Source organism: Entelurus aequoreus, linkage group LG13, assembly GCF_033978785.1.
Source record: "Entelurus aequoreus isolate RoL-2023_Sb linkage group LG13, RoL_Eaeq_v1.1, whole genome shotgun sequence".
In the NCBI taxonomy this organism is placed as follows: Eukaryota; Metazoa; Chordata; class Actinopteri; order Syngnathiformes; family Syngnathidae; genus Entelurus; species Entelurus aequoreus.
The window spans coordinates 50,746,207-50,758,918 of NC_084743.1; the positions used below are offsets into that span (position 1 = coordinate 50,746,207).

General features: G+C 41.2%; 1 protein-coding gene across 1 annotated transcript in view; it reads right to left on the bottom strand.

Moving 5' to 3' along the window:
• LOC133663476 (calsyntenin-2-like) overlaps positions 1–12,712 on the bottom strand; it is a 722,813-nt gene that overhangs the window by 643,514 nt on the left and 66,587 nt on the right. The gene's annotated exons all lie outside the window — the stretch shown is intronic.

A 12,712-nucleotide genomic window follows, 5' to 3' on the forward strand; every position in this document is an offset into this window, starting at 1 on the left:
ATAAGTAAACTTCCTTGGGTGAATAATGTAAACTGACTATACCTGCATGTTTTAGCTCTTTAATGGCAGATATAAGTAAATAACTTAACACTACTTTATATTAGAAATAGCAACAGCGGAGGATGTATGTCCCATAACAAGAAGGTAGGGAAAAAGAAGAAGCTTATCGACTACGGACTACAAAGGCGGACGCGCACAATTTTTCAGGACTTATGCAGATCCCAAATACAGATCAGCAGGTACCAGAAGGTAAGAAAAGTTGCTTTTGCATATAATTGCGAAACCAAACGCCGGATAATATGTCTTACCTTATACACACACTATAATAATACTTGTATGTAGAAACAGTACAATCAATCAAACGGTGCGGCTTCGTAGCTTACCAGAGTCGTACTAAAACATTTTGATGTATTTTTGAGCGCCGTGTATAATGTTCTATATTTTCAATGGAACATATAAAGTGAAGTGAAGTGAAGTGAATTACATTTATATAGCGCTTTTTCTCAAGTGACTCAAAGCGCTTTACATTGTGAAACCCAATATCTAAGTTACATTTAAACCAGTGTGGGTGGCACCGGGAGCAGGTGGGTAAAGTGTCTTGCCCAAGGACACAACGGCAGTGACTAGGATGGCGGAAGCGGGGATCGAACCTGCAACCCTCAAGTTGCTGGCACGGCCGCTCTACCAACCGAGCTATACCGTCCCGAAAAATAAAATGCTAGTGTTGTTTACTTGAGTCATATTGCAGTCTACAAATATCTCTTGTGTGTGACTGCCATTATATTGCAGTCTACATGTATCTCTTATGTTTGACTGCCATCTACTGGTCACACTTATCATTACACCATGTACCAAATGAAATAGCTTTGAGGTCAGTAAGCAAAACCAGAATTTTTCCTTACATTAGGCGCACCGGGTTATAAGGTGCACTGTCGAGTTTTGATTAAAAAAAAAAGGATTTTAAGTACGCCTTATAGTCCAGAAAATACGGCATGTATTATCATTACATACCTGGGTAATTTGGTCTCAAAATAATGTTGACAATAATTCATTTATCTGCAATAATTCTATAAGTCAATATATCGTTGAGAAAAATGTGTTACCTTAACCTGATAATTGGTAGGGAAATTAATGACTATCTATCCAATACCAAAATGTTCAAGACTATAAAACAACTCCTGTTGTATAATGTTGTTATTCAGAACAGTTAAAATGTCAGCCCATTCAATAAAGAAATGCCAACACCACAGTCGTGTAGTTAAATTGCACACTCTTCTGTTAATTAATACAGCCATTAATTCAAATGCAATTCACGCAGAGGCAATTATTCAACACGTTTGCGGCAGGTGACATAGCTAATATACCTGTATGTACATTTCATTTCCTAGCTTTACTGTCCTGTTGTGAGAAAATCAAAGAAGACAAGAGGTGGGGTACAGTTTGGACATATTACCACACAGAAGGGGCGACCCAGGGATAGTGGCACTGCTCGATTACAATCTGTGCTGTTTTACCTGTGTTTTTTTTCTTGCCGACTGTGGTCATTAACACGCTCAAAAACCTTTCTCAGAATGATCCTAACACCGTGAGGTATAATGCATGAAGGTGCAGAGTGCGAAATCGACTGTCATTTTGTACTTTCACATTTGCCAATTATCGTGCCAACATCCGTGTCTTGTCGCACCACAATTCTTGCTGAAGTGACAGCACTAATAACAAATGCACATTGCCGATCTGTAGATGTGTTGGTAAGGTAACACGTACACTATATTGCCAAAAGTATTTGGCCACCTGCCTTGACTCACATATGAACTTGAAGTGCCATACCATTCCTAACCTATAGGGTTCAATATGATGTCAGTCCACCATTTGCAGCTATTACAGCTTCAACTCTTCTGGGAAGGCTGTCCACAAGGTTGCGGAGTGTGTTTATAGGAATTTTCCACCATTCTTCCAAAAGCGCATTGGTGAGGTCACACACTGATTTTGGTCGAGAAGGCATGGCTCTTAGTCTCAATTCTAATTCATCCAAAAGGTGTTCTATCGGGTTCAGGTCAGGACTCTGTACAGGCCAGTCAAGTTCATCCACACCAGACTCTGTCATCCATGTCTTTATGCACAGTCATGTTGGAAGAGGAAGGGGCCCGCTCCAAACTGTTCCCACAAGGTTAGGAGCATGGAATTGTCCAAAATGTTTCGGTATCCTAGAGCATTCAAAGTTCCTTTCACTGGAACTAAAGGGCCAAGCCCAACTCCTGAAAAACAACCCCACGCCATAATTCCTCCTCCACCAAATTTCACACTCGGCACAATGCAGTCCGACAATGCAGTGTTTCACTATTTAGGACGCACGGAAAAGAGAAGGACGTGAGCTCTTGTTTCGCGTAAGTATTGTGAATGATGGGCAACATTTTTAAAAGTGCAGAATTGAGTGATCACTTGCTTGACATAAACATGCAGTGCAGAACTAAGGTCGAAGAGCTAAGACAAGGGGTTGGGGGCAGAATTTGGATTCATCTTAAACTTGCTATTGTCAGGGCCCGGACGCATTCCTATGCGCATTCATCGCGCGCTCACTCCGGCTGCAGCAGGCGGCTGCATTCAATCATCAATCAGTCAGCACTCAACACACCTGTCGCTGATGAGCTCCCTGGGCTTCTTAAGCCAGAGCAGACCTGCGTTCCGGGCCAGAACATAGTTTCCTGTTCCGTACAGTAAGCCGAAACGTCAAGCTCTATGCGCACTTTCTCTCTCCATGTTTCCCCACCTCTGTGCTCATTGTGTGTTGTCCTGTGTCGTGTTCCCACAGTCCCTCTTCGCTTCCCGGATTCAAGCTGTGTGTCTTGCCTCCTAGGGTTCCCTCTGGTCCCCTTGCTGCCTTCCTGGATCTCGACTTCTCGCCTGGACACGGACTCTGACGCCCCGCTTCTGCCCCCGACCTCACGCCTCCTCTCGGACCTCCGAGCTTGTCTTGCCCTTCTTGGACTTCCGCCTCTCACTCAACACGCACCTTCAACAACTCCCGGTAAGACTCAACATATAATCACTACACATATACATTTTGGTTTTGTTGCACGCCTCATTGCATGTTGTTTATATTTAAAAATAGAGCTAAACGACATCCCTGCATTCTGCACCGTCTTCTTCCCCTTCCGTACCATAACAGTTGTGAGGGAGCAGTGCTGATCTCCACAAAACTTTGCTTAAAATGCATATTAAGGAAATGTATTTGTGTCAGCACATTAGATCTACGTAACACTTGGCTGCTGCAAGTCTCGGGGGAAATGTCATTGGGAATACGCCTGTCAAATGCACACAAACACAGGAGAATAATACAAGTCAGTGGAGCCAGAAGTTGTAATGGCCCCAAAGAGTTTCCACTGGAGGTGGCAGATTCCATTATGAATTCTGCGTAATGATGCTTATCAATGTAATAGACTCGGTAAACATTACTACAGTCCAGATGTTGATGCTTTTTTCGCCTGCTGGCAGCTCTGGTTGAATGCAGCCTGCAGAACAAGCTGCCGCCTTTTCTCCCTGCACTCAACAAGAGGCTTATGGCTTGTGAGGTTTGGAGCTGTTGAGCTGCTGTTCACACGTCAGTGTGGACGAGAGCTTTAAATGTTGATAGCATTGTCAAGGCTTTGGCTAAGTTTTCCCTGACTTTAGCCCTTTCACACAGCAGGACACAGAAAAGGCTGGATTAGTATCTGAAGCAGGCGCCACAGAGGGAAATGCCACATAAGACACACCAGGCTGTGTGCCAAAAGTTGTACACAATGATTTAGACACACTCATGAATGCACATTTCTTAAAAGCTCAGCTAAACAGCGAGCAAGCAATCTCGTTCTGAGCAGAGCTAGCATCCATTGTGGATTATACTACAGGACAAAATCACTGGCAACAAAAAAAATCAAAATAGGGTTCTGTGTGGCCTCTCATGTTGGAGGAAAGACGAGGAAGGAATCACAGGTAGTTGAGTGTGCCACAAAGTAACGAAATAGAGCTCTTTCTATATAGGAGCAACGGGCCCCATTCAGCAACCGTTCTTAAGAACACATTTTGTTCTTAAATGATAATAATAAATAAATGGGTTATACTTGTATAGCACTTTTCTACCTTCAAGGTACTCAAAGCGCTTTGACAGTATTTCCACATTCACCCATTCACACACACATTCACACACTGATGGCGAGAGCTGCCATGCAAGGCGCTAACCAGCAGCCATCAGGAGCAAGGGTGAAGTGTCTTGCCCAAAGACACAACGGACGTGACTAGGATGGTAGAAGGTGGGGATTGAACCCCGGTAACCAGCAACCCTCCGATTAGCTGGCATGGCCACTCTACCAACTTCGCCACGCCGCCCCTTAGGCCCATTTACGAAGTTTTTAAGAATATTTTTGTATTCACCGATGTTTTCTTAGCTGGGATTTGTTCGTGGGTAAGAACAAAATCTACGAGTGCTCCAGAGCACTCTTAGGCTGGCCTATTTGTTCTTAAGTGTGACAAGTTCCCTTACTTCTATTGTCTAATGTTAAATGAATATTATAGATCGATAGATAGATAAATAGATATAGATAAGACTATTATTATTTATTAGCCTTTATTTAACCAGGTAAAATCCCATTGAGATCAAAGATCTCTTTTCCAAGGGAGACCTGGCCAAGAGGGCAGCAGCAAGGTTACATTAAAAACAGTAAATACATAAAACATCACATTTACGACATTAAAACTTGCTCACATAACACATGTGCATACAGACAAGGTAGACTGCAGTCCTTTCACAGAAGCTTTAAACTCATTCAACGTAACAAGGGCTTGAAGTTTAATATTCGATTGTAGGTTATTCCAAGCCTTCGCTGCTGAAAACCTAAATGCTTTCTTGCCCAGTTCAGTTCTTACTTTGGGGACGACAAATTGCAGAACATTCATTGAACGAAGATTGTGACTTCCTTGCTTCTTTGTTAAAAGACAAGACAGATAAGATGGAGTGATACCCAGAATGGTTTTGTAGATGAAAACATACCAATGATTGAGGCGTCGAGCACATAAAGATGTCCAGTTAACCATTGAGTATAATACGCAATGGTGAGTAAGGGGAGCGCAGTTGGTGATAAATCTCAGTGCACCGTGGTACACACTGGTTGTCTCCACCAGCTTGTGGAGACAACCAGCAGTAGCATTCATGTACAACACATCTCCACAGTCAATAACAGGTAAGAAGGTTGTTTCCGCCCCGGATGAGGTAGAGGGCAGACGTGTGAGAGGAGGGCTCCGACGAAACTTTTCATTTACTCTTTAAAAGTCTAACTACTTCACGGTATTTTTTCCTGGCTGACGCACCCTTTTTTTTGTGCGAGATAGTGTGGTTATTGCGACGTGATGAGCAGCTCGAAGACAAAACCGGCAACAGCAATAACTCGAGCAGCGAGCGTCTCGGCTAAACTAGCTAACATGGCGGCCGCAGCAGCAGCTTCAGGGTTGAAAGACAAAAGAGCCGAATTCGAGGGGGGGTTTTGGGGGGGGGTTTGTGTGTATTTGTGTGAACATTAAAGGGATCAATGGCCCAGTTAAAAGAGGTAGAGTATTTTCCCATTTAAAACACCTTAAAACTGAAATTGCTTTCCTACAAGAGACTCATCTGACCACTAAGGATCACCATAGATTAAAGGCCTCATGGGTTGGACAATCTTTTCACTCAAATTTTAGCAGTAAAGCAAGGGGCACAGCTATTTTAATACACAAAAGAATCCAGTTTAGCCCAACAAATGTCATAACTGACCATCAAGGTCGTTTTGTAATAGTCTCGGGTTCTCTTAATAATATGTCTGTTGTCCTTGCCAACCTTTATGCACCCAATTGGGATGATGAAGCATTTATTAGGAAAGTGTTTTCACTTTTGCCAGACCTCAGTTCTCATCGTTTAATATTGGGGGGGGACCTGAACTGTGCAATAGACCCGTTGCTAGACAAATCTAGTCCAAGGCAGGGCCCCCCATTAAAAATGGCCAAAACAATTTCAAATCTCATGGGTCAAATAGGAGGTGTGGACCCGTGGCGCTTTCTTTACCCAGATAAAAAACAATTCTCTTTTTATTCTCAGGTCCATAAAACTTTTTCAAGGATTGACTACTTTTTCATAGATGATAATCTCCTTCCGGCTGTCGATAATGTAGAATATTCAACAATAGTGATATCTGACCATGCTCCATTGTCACTTGATCTTTCGTTTACACTCTTTAAAAAAATGCAGACTCCATGGAGGTTTAATTGCACACTACTCAATGATGACGGATTCTGCAAAACAATTTCCAAAGTGATAGATGATTTTCTTGTCACCAACAACTCTACTCCCATATCCCCGTCTTTACTCTGGGAGACATTAAAGGTGGTAGTCCGGGGAGAGATTATTTCTTATTCAGCAAGACAAAACAAATTGAGAAGACAAAAACAGGAGCAGCTCATGGAAAGTATAACAGAATTGGACAGACAACTATCAGTATCTCCATACCCTGATCTGGTTAAAGATAGACAAAATCTGCAAATGAACTATAATTTATTGTCAACACAAGAAACTGAAAAATTACTCTTACGATCGCGTGGCTTCCTGTACGAGCACGGTGAGAAGGCAGGGCGCCATCTATCACGCCAAGTTAAAAGACATTGTCAATTCAATTAAACTAATGCAGAGCGGCAAGGCCCCTGGCCCAGATGGCTATCCTATAGAGTTTTATAAAAAATTCTCAGATAAACTGACTCCTCTCCTTTTAAATATGTACAATGACTCTCTGGACCGGGGTACCTTGCCTCAAACTCTCACCGAAGCGTCAATAACTTTATTACTAAAACCGGGCAAAGTTGATTCTGACTGTAGTTCTTACCGTCCCATCTCTCTCTTAAACGCTGATTATAAGATTTTAGCTAAAGCACTGGCCCTTCACCTTGAATCAATTTTACCAAACATCTTATCACCTGACCAAACTGGATTTATGAAAACCGGCACTCTTTTTCCAACATTCGTAGCCTTCTTAACATTATTTTTTCTCCAGCATCCGAGGGGACGCCAGAAGTGGTGGTCTCTTTGGATGCAGAGAAAGCTTTCGACAAGGTGGAGTGGGGATATTTATTGGAGGTCTTAAAGAGGTTTAACATTGGGTCTAAATATATATCTTGGATAGCACTTCTATACTCTTCTCCTAGGGCTGCCGTAAGCACAAATGGAATGTTATCCCAATTTTTCACACTTGGCAGAGGTACACGGCAGGGGTGCCCTCTAAGCCCATTGTTATTTGTTACTGCAATCGAACCCTTGTCCATTGCTCTTAAATCGGCCGGTATCAGTAAAGGAATCCATAGATGCGGTCTAGAACACACACATTCTCTATACGCGGATGATTTACTATTGTTTATATCTGATCCAATCTCTACCATTCCAAAGATTATTGATTTGCTAAACAATTTTGGATCATTCTCTGGCCATAAATTGAATTTCGCTAAGAGTGAATGCTTCCCTGTGAATAATTTGGCCCTTGAGATCCCTGATGGATATTTCCCATTTAAGATGTCTAGGAACAGCTTCAAGTACTTAGGTGTACATATTTGTTGCAAGCTACCAGCTCTCTACAAGGACAATTTTCCACCTCTAATCGACAAACTTAAATTAGATTTGGATAGGTGGAAAGATTTACACATAACTATTGCTGGCAGGGTAAACTGCGTCAAAATGAATGTGCTTCCTCGATTTTTGTATCTGTTTCAATGTTTGCCTATCTTTTTACCCAATTCCTTTTTTTGCATAATAAACAAACTAATTTCATCCTTTATATGGAAAGGCAAGACTCCCAGGATTAGAAGAGAGTTCCTGCAAAGGCATAGGTCCGTAGGTGGTTTATCACTCCCTAATCTAAAATACTACTATTGGGCAGCTAACATACACAAAGTGACTCTCTGGATCCAAGAACCTGAATTAATCTGGTGTAAATCTGAAGCTAGTTCCTGTTCTACCTCTCTCTTGGATCTACTTACATCAAAATTACCTTATCGACCATCCCAATTTACTTGTAGTCCAATCGTCATTTCTACCCTTAGAATCTGGTCTCAATTTAGAAATACTTTCGGCCTGCAGGGCTTATCCAACCACAGCCCCATTCATAATAACCACCTCTTCCTCCCTCCTAGCACAGATGTAGCGTTTTCTCTATGGAAGCAGTCAAACCTTAGCAGGCTAAAGGACTTATATATTGGTGATGTCTTCGCTAGTTTCAGTGAACTGTGTATAAAATTTGACCTACCAAAATCTCACCTATTTCGATACTTTCAGGTTCGTAATTTTGTTAAATCAAATAGTCTCTTTTTCCCTAATACTCCACCTAATTCGCTAATTGACTCAATTTCAGATATTCCCACAAATCAGAAAGGCCTAATCTCCAAAATCTACATCTTAATATCCCAGTTTAGTAAAACGTCTCTTGATAAAATCAGAGGGAATTGGGAAGAAGAGCTTGGCAGATCTTTAGATGATGGAGATTGGGATTCTGCCTTAACCCGAATTAACAACAGTACATCCTGTTCAAGGCTTAATTTAATGCAATTTAAGGTTGTCCACCGTATTTATTTTACTAATTCCAAACTCTCCAAAATATACCCCAATATTTCGGATACTTGTAACAGATGTCACATGTCACCTGCAAACATGACGCACATGTTTTGGTCTTGTCCCCATTTGCTGGACTATTGGACAACTATTTTCAAACACCTTGCTAAGGCATTGGATTTAAACCTGACACCATGTGCAGAAATGGCCATTTTTGGGACGGTATCAGATCCCCAAATAAGGAGAAAATTGAAGGATAGTATCGCCTTTGCATCCTTATTAGCACGTAGGAGAATTTTGCTGGAGTGGAAGTCACCATTTTGCCCCAAAGCCTCCTTATGGCTTAAAGACCTTATGATTTATTTAGATCTGGAGAAAATAAAGTTCAATCTTAGGGGGGCACCTGGGAAGTTTTATTCTGTTTGGGGTGGTGTGGTTGACTACATAGCTAAATTAAAGACGCTATAGGATACATGAAAAGTTCACCTTTCACAAACCAGCTTCCTTTTTTATTTTATATTTACATTTATTCTGGGTGTATATTTATTATCTGCCTATGTTGAGAAGAAAGTGATGTACTAATTATTTTCCATTTGTGACTGTACCTTTAACTTATGTAGGACCTGGGGGGGGGGGGGGGGGGGGGGTTGTGTGTGTATGGGGTGTGTGTTGGGTTGCTGTTCTTGGAAGTGGGTGGGGAAAAAAAAAAAAAAAGGAAAATGTGATTACTGTTCTATTGTATAGTGTAATACCTGTCAAATTCAATATGGGACGGTATAGCTCGGTTGGTAGAGCGGCCGTGCCAGCAACTTGAGGGTTGCAGGTTCGATCCCCGCTTCCGCCATCCTAGTCACTGCCGTTGTGTCCTTGGGCAAGACACTTTACCCACCTGCTCCCAGTGCCACCCACACTGGTTTAAATGTAACTTAGATATTGGGTTTCACAATGTAAAGCGCTTTGAGTCACTTGAGAAAAAGCGCTATATAAATGTAATTCACTTCACTTCACTTCACTTCAATAAAAACATTTATTAAAAAAAAAAAAGAAAAAAAAAAGAAGGTTGTTTCCACCAATTTCTGTTTCACAGTAAAAGAAAAGCAAGACTTGTTTCTATAATAAAATCAGACAGACATATAGCAAAATGAGCAATATATAGACATTTCAAAATGCCGTGTGCGTGCACACACACACACACACACACACACCACATACACACAATAAACACAATCATCACTTACCGGGCCGTTGATTTAGCTATTGGTAACTCTTTAAAAGACCAACAGGCCTCTCACACCCTGTTGCAACTCAACTCACACAATGCCAATGCTTTTGCTGCTACTGCAAGATGCCGCAGATCGTGCTCTGGGGAAAGAGTACATATTTCACGACCATGTAGACCTATTTGAAGTGAGGAATATTTATTTGAACGCTTTAGGCTACTGAGAGCTGTCCCCCCTTTCTTAAACTTACGTTTTGACATCATGTGTTTCCCCCGCGGGATAATACAAATTTCTCTTCTGTAATCTGTTTGTGTTTTTTCCGTGTGTTTGATGTTCAGCTGTTCCGCCGGAATTGTGCCCTTATATGGGGAATTAAGGGCGTTTACCTATGCAAATTACAAAATTAAGGGTGTTTACATATGCATATTGTGGAAATAAGGGCGTGTTTATATGCAAATTAATGATAGACACGCACCCGCTAACCATTTGGCATTCAGCAACTTAACAACGGCAGGTGGGAACAATTTGGCCGTTGAAGAACACGTCATGAATTTGAATGGACTCCTCTTTGGAAATCACTTAAGAAGAAATATAAGAGGAAAACTTAGGAACTTATTGCTGAATGGGGCCCAGAGATCCCTTCATTCCATAATGATGATTTATAAACATTTTAAAGCACTGGAACAATGATTGCTTTTCATCAAGAGAAAGACAAGACCGCAGAAAAGTATAATTGCAGCTTGCACTTGTTATTTTAAAAATACTGACGCGTTTAGTTCTTTTTCAAGAGAAGTTCATTTCACATTGCATGCCTGATAGATAAAAGCACAAGTAATGAACTCATTTCAGGTTATGTCCTAATATCATCACAGCAAATGTAATATCCTGGCAGATTGCTTGTACTCAGCTTTAATCCAACAATAACCACTACACGAGGGGACATTTTCCTTGTAGCCTCCAATCATTGAGAATACTTCTAGTTTCGGCTCGGCACAGTCTCTGTGTTTATTGTGTGCAGGCAGGTGTTTAATCTTTGAACAGAGTATTGTTTCTAACATTGCGTGCATGTCAAAAAAGAGAGCAGGAACGCCAAGCAGCTGGCAACTTGCTGTAGTAAGTGAAGTGGAAATGATGTGCTTGTATGGTAGCAAGGATGACAACTGTTATCTCCGTTATTGTCTCAACCACATGTAAATGTCTATAACATGTCTGTCTTTGAATTGATGCAACACAGCATGGTAATAGACAGAGGTAAGGTAGGTAATAATTGTACTTAAGAGTAGGGCTGGACAATATGGCAAAAAAAAGGATCACGATTAATATCACAATTTTGTATATCTTTATTATAGGTGGATTGTCCCGTGCAGGATTATACCGAATACAGCATCCCTAATGTTAACTACTGCAGTATCTTGCAAAAGACATGTCTGATTGAGGTAATATATGCTAACAGCTGACAACTGTCATTGTGTTCATATATAAAATTGTGTTTACTAAATGGTAAATGGGTTATACTTGTATAGCGCTTACTAGAGGTGCAACAGTACAGGTAACCCATGCTACGGTCCGTACCTGGTTTTAGGGCCACGGTTTTGGACATGATATTTCCTAGCTTTTAAGTAAACACTGAAGAACCTTGCCACGTCCGACTACGAATCACACACCGTCATGACAATATTTTTACAGTGCGGTCCATGGTGAAATGGAGTCAAACCTCATTATTGCTTACCTTGGAATGGTGAAGCTCATTTGATAGGACCCCCTGAGAGAAGTATCTCCAACACCCCAAGACAATGCGTCTTTGCAAGCATTGATCGGTAGATCATAAATTAATATTAAGAGGATCTAAACAAATGATGCGTTCAAACTGAAACTCAAAGTACTGGAGTACTGATTCTCTTCACCAAAAGAAAACAGTTAAATAAAGTTTTTAAAAAAAGCAAAAGTCAAAGGAAAAAGTATGTTGCCTTAAAGTGGTCATATTGTGATTTTTTTTCTACATTTAAACACTTCCTTGTGGTCTACATAACATGTAATGGTGGTTGTTTGGTCAAAATGTTACACTGATTATGTTTTACAGATCGTTTTCAAGCTGCTTACTGACTGTTTCGTCAGGATGCACCATTTTGTGGGCCATTTTATTTATGTGCCTCCACTTTGACAGCGTTTTCTACCCCTCAACCATGATGTACTTTTTAGTTCTTCCATATCAAGTCTATTGCCAGATATAAATTATGACTACACATTACTTTGTATTAGAAATGGCAACAGCAGAGGATGCATGCGTACGTACGAGTCAGTCTGCCCCACAACTAGAGGACAGTGAAAAAAAGAAGGAGCATATTTACTAGAGCGTGGCATTGGTGGATTTGCCACACTTTTATGAATATGGTAAATGTCTACCATATATGGAGAAATCTGCTGCTAATGGGGCAAATTCCAAACGACTCGTTTGGGGGAAGAATGAAGTAAGGCAAGATTGTTTTATAAATATCTCCATCAATGATTTAACATTTTTGGGACTTATGCAGATCCCAAATACACAAAAAGAGGTATCAACAGGTAAGAACAGTTGGTTTTGCATAATAAATCCGCTGTAAAACAATTATAAGTTTTCCAAAAAAGAGGCCCACATAAGGCCAGTTTATTTCATTTTGACAAGGTGCCCAAGACGGCGTGGCGAAGTTGGTAGAGTGGCCGGGCCAGCAATCGAAGGGTTGCTGGTTACTGGGGTTCAATCCCCACCTTCTACCATCCTAGTCACATCCGTTGTGTCCTTGGGCAAGACACTTCACCCTTGCTCCTGATGGCTGCTGGTTAGCGCCTTGCATGGCAGCTCCCGCCATCAGTGTGTGAATGTGTGTGTGAATGGGTGAATGTGGAAATACTGTCAAAGCGC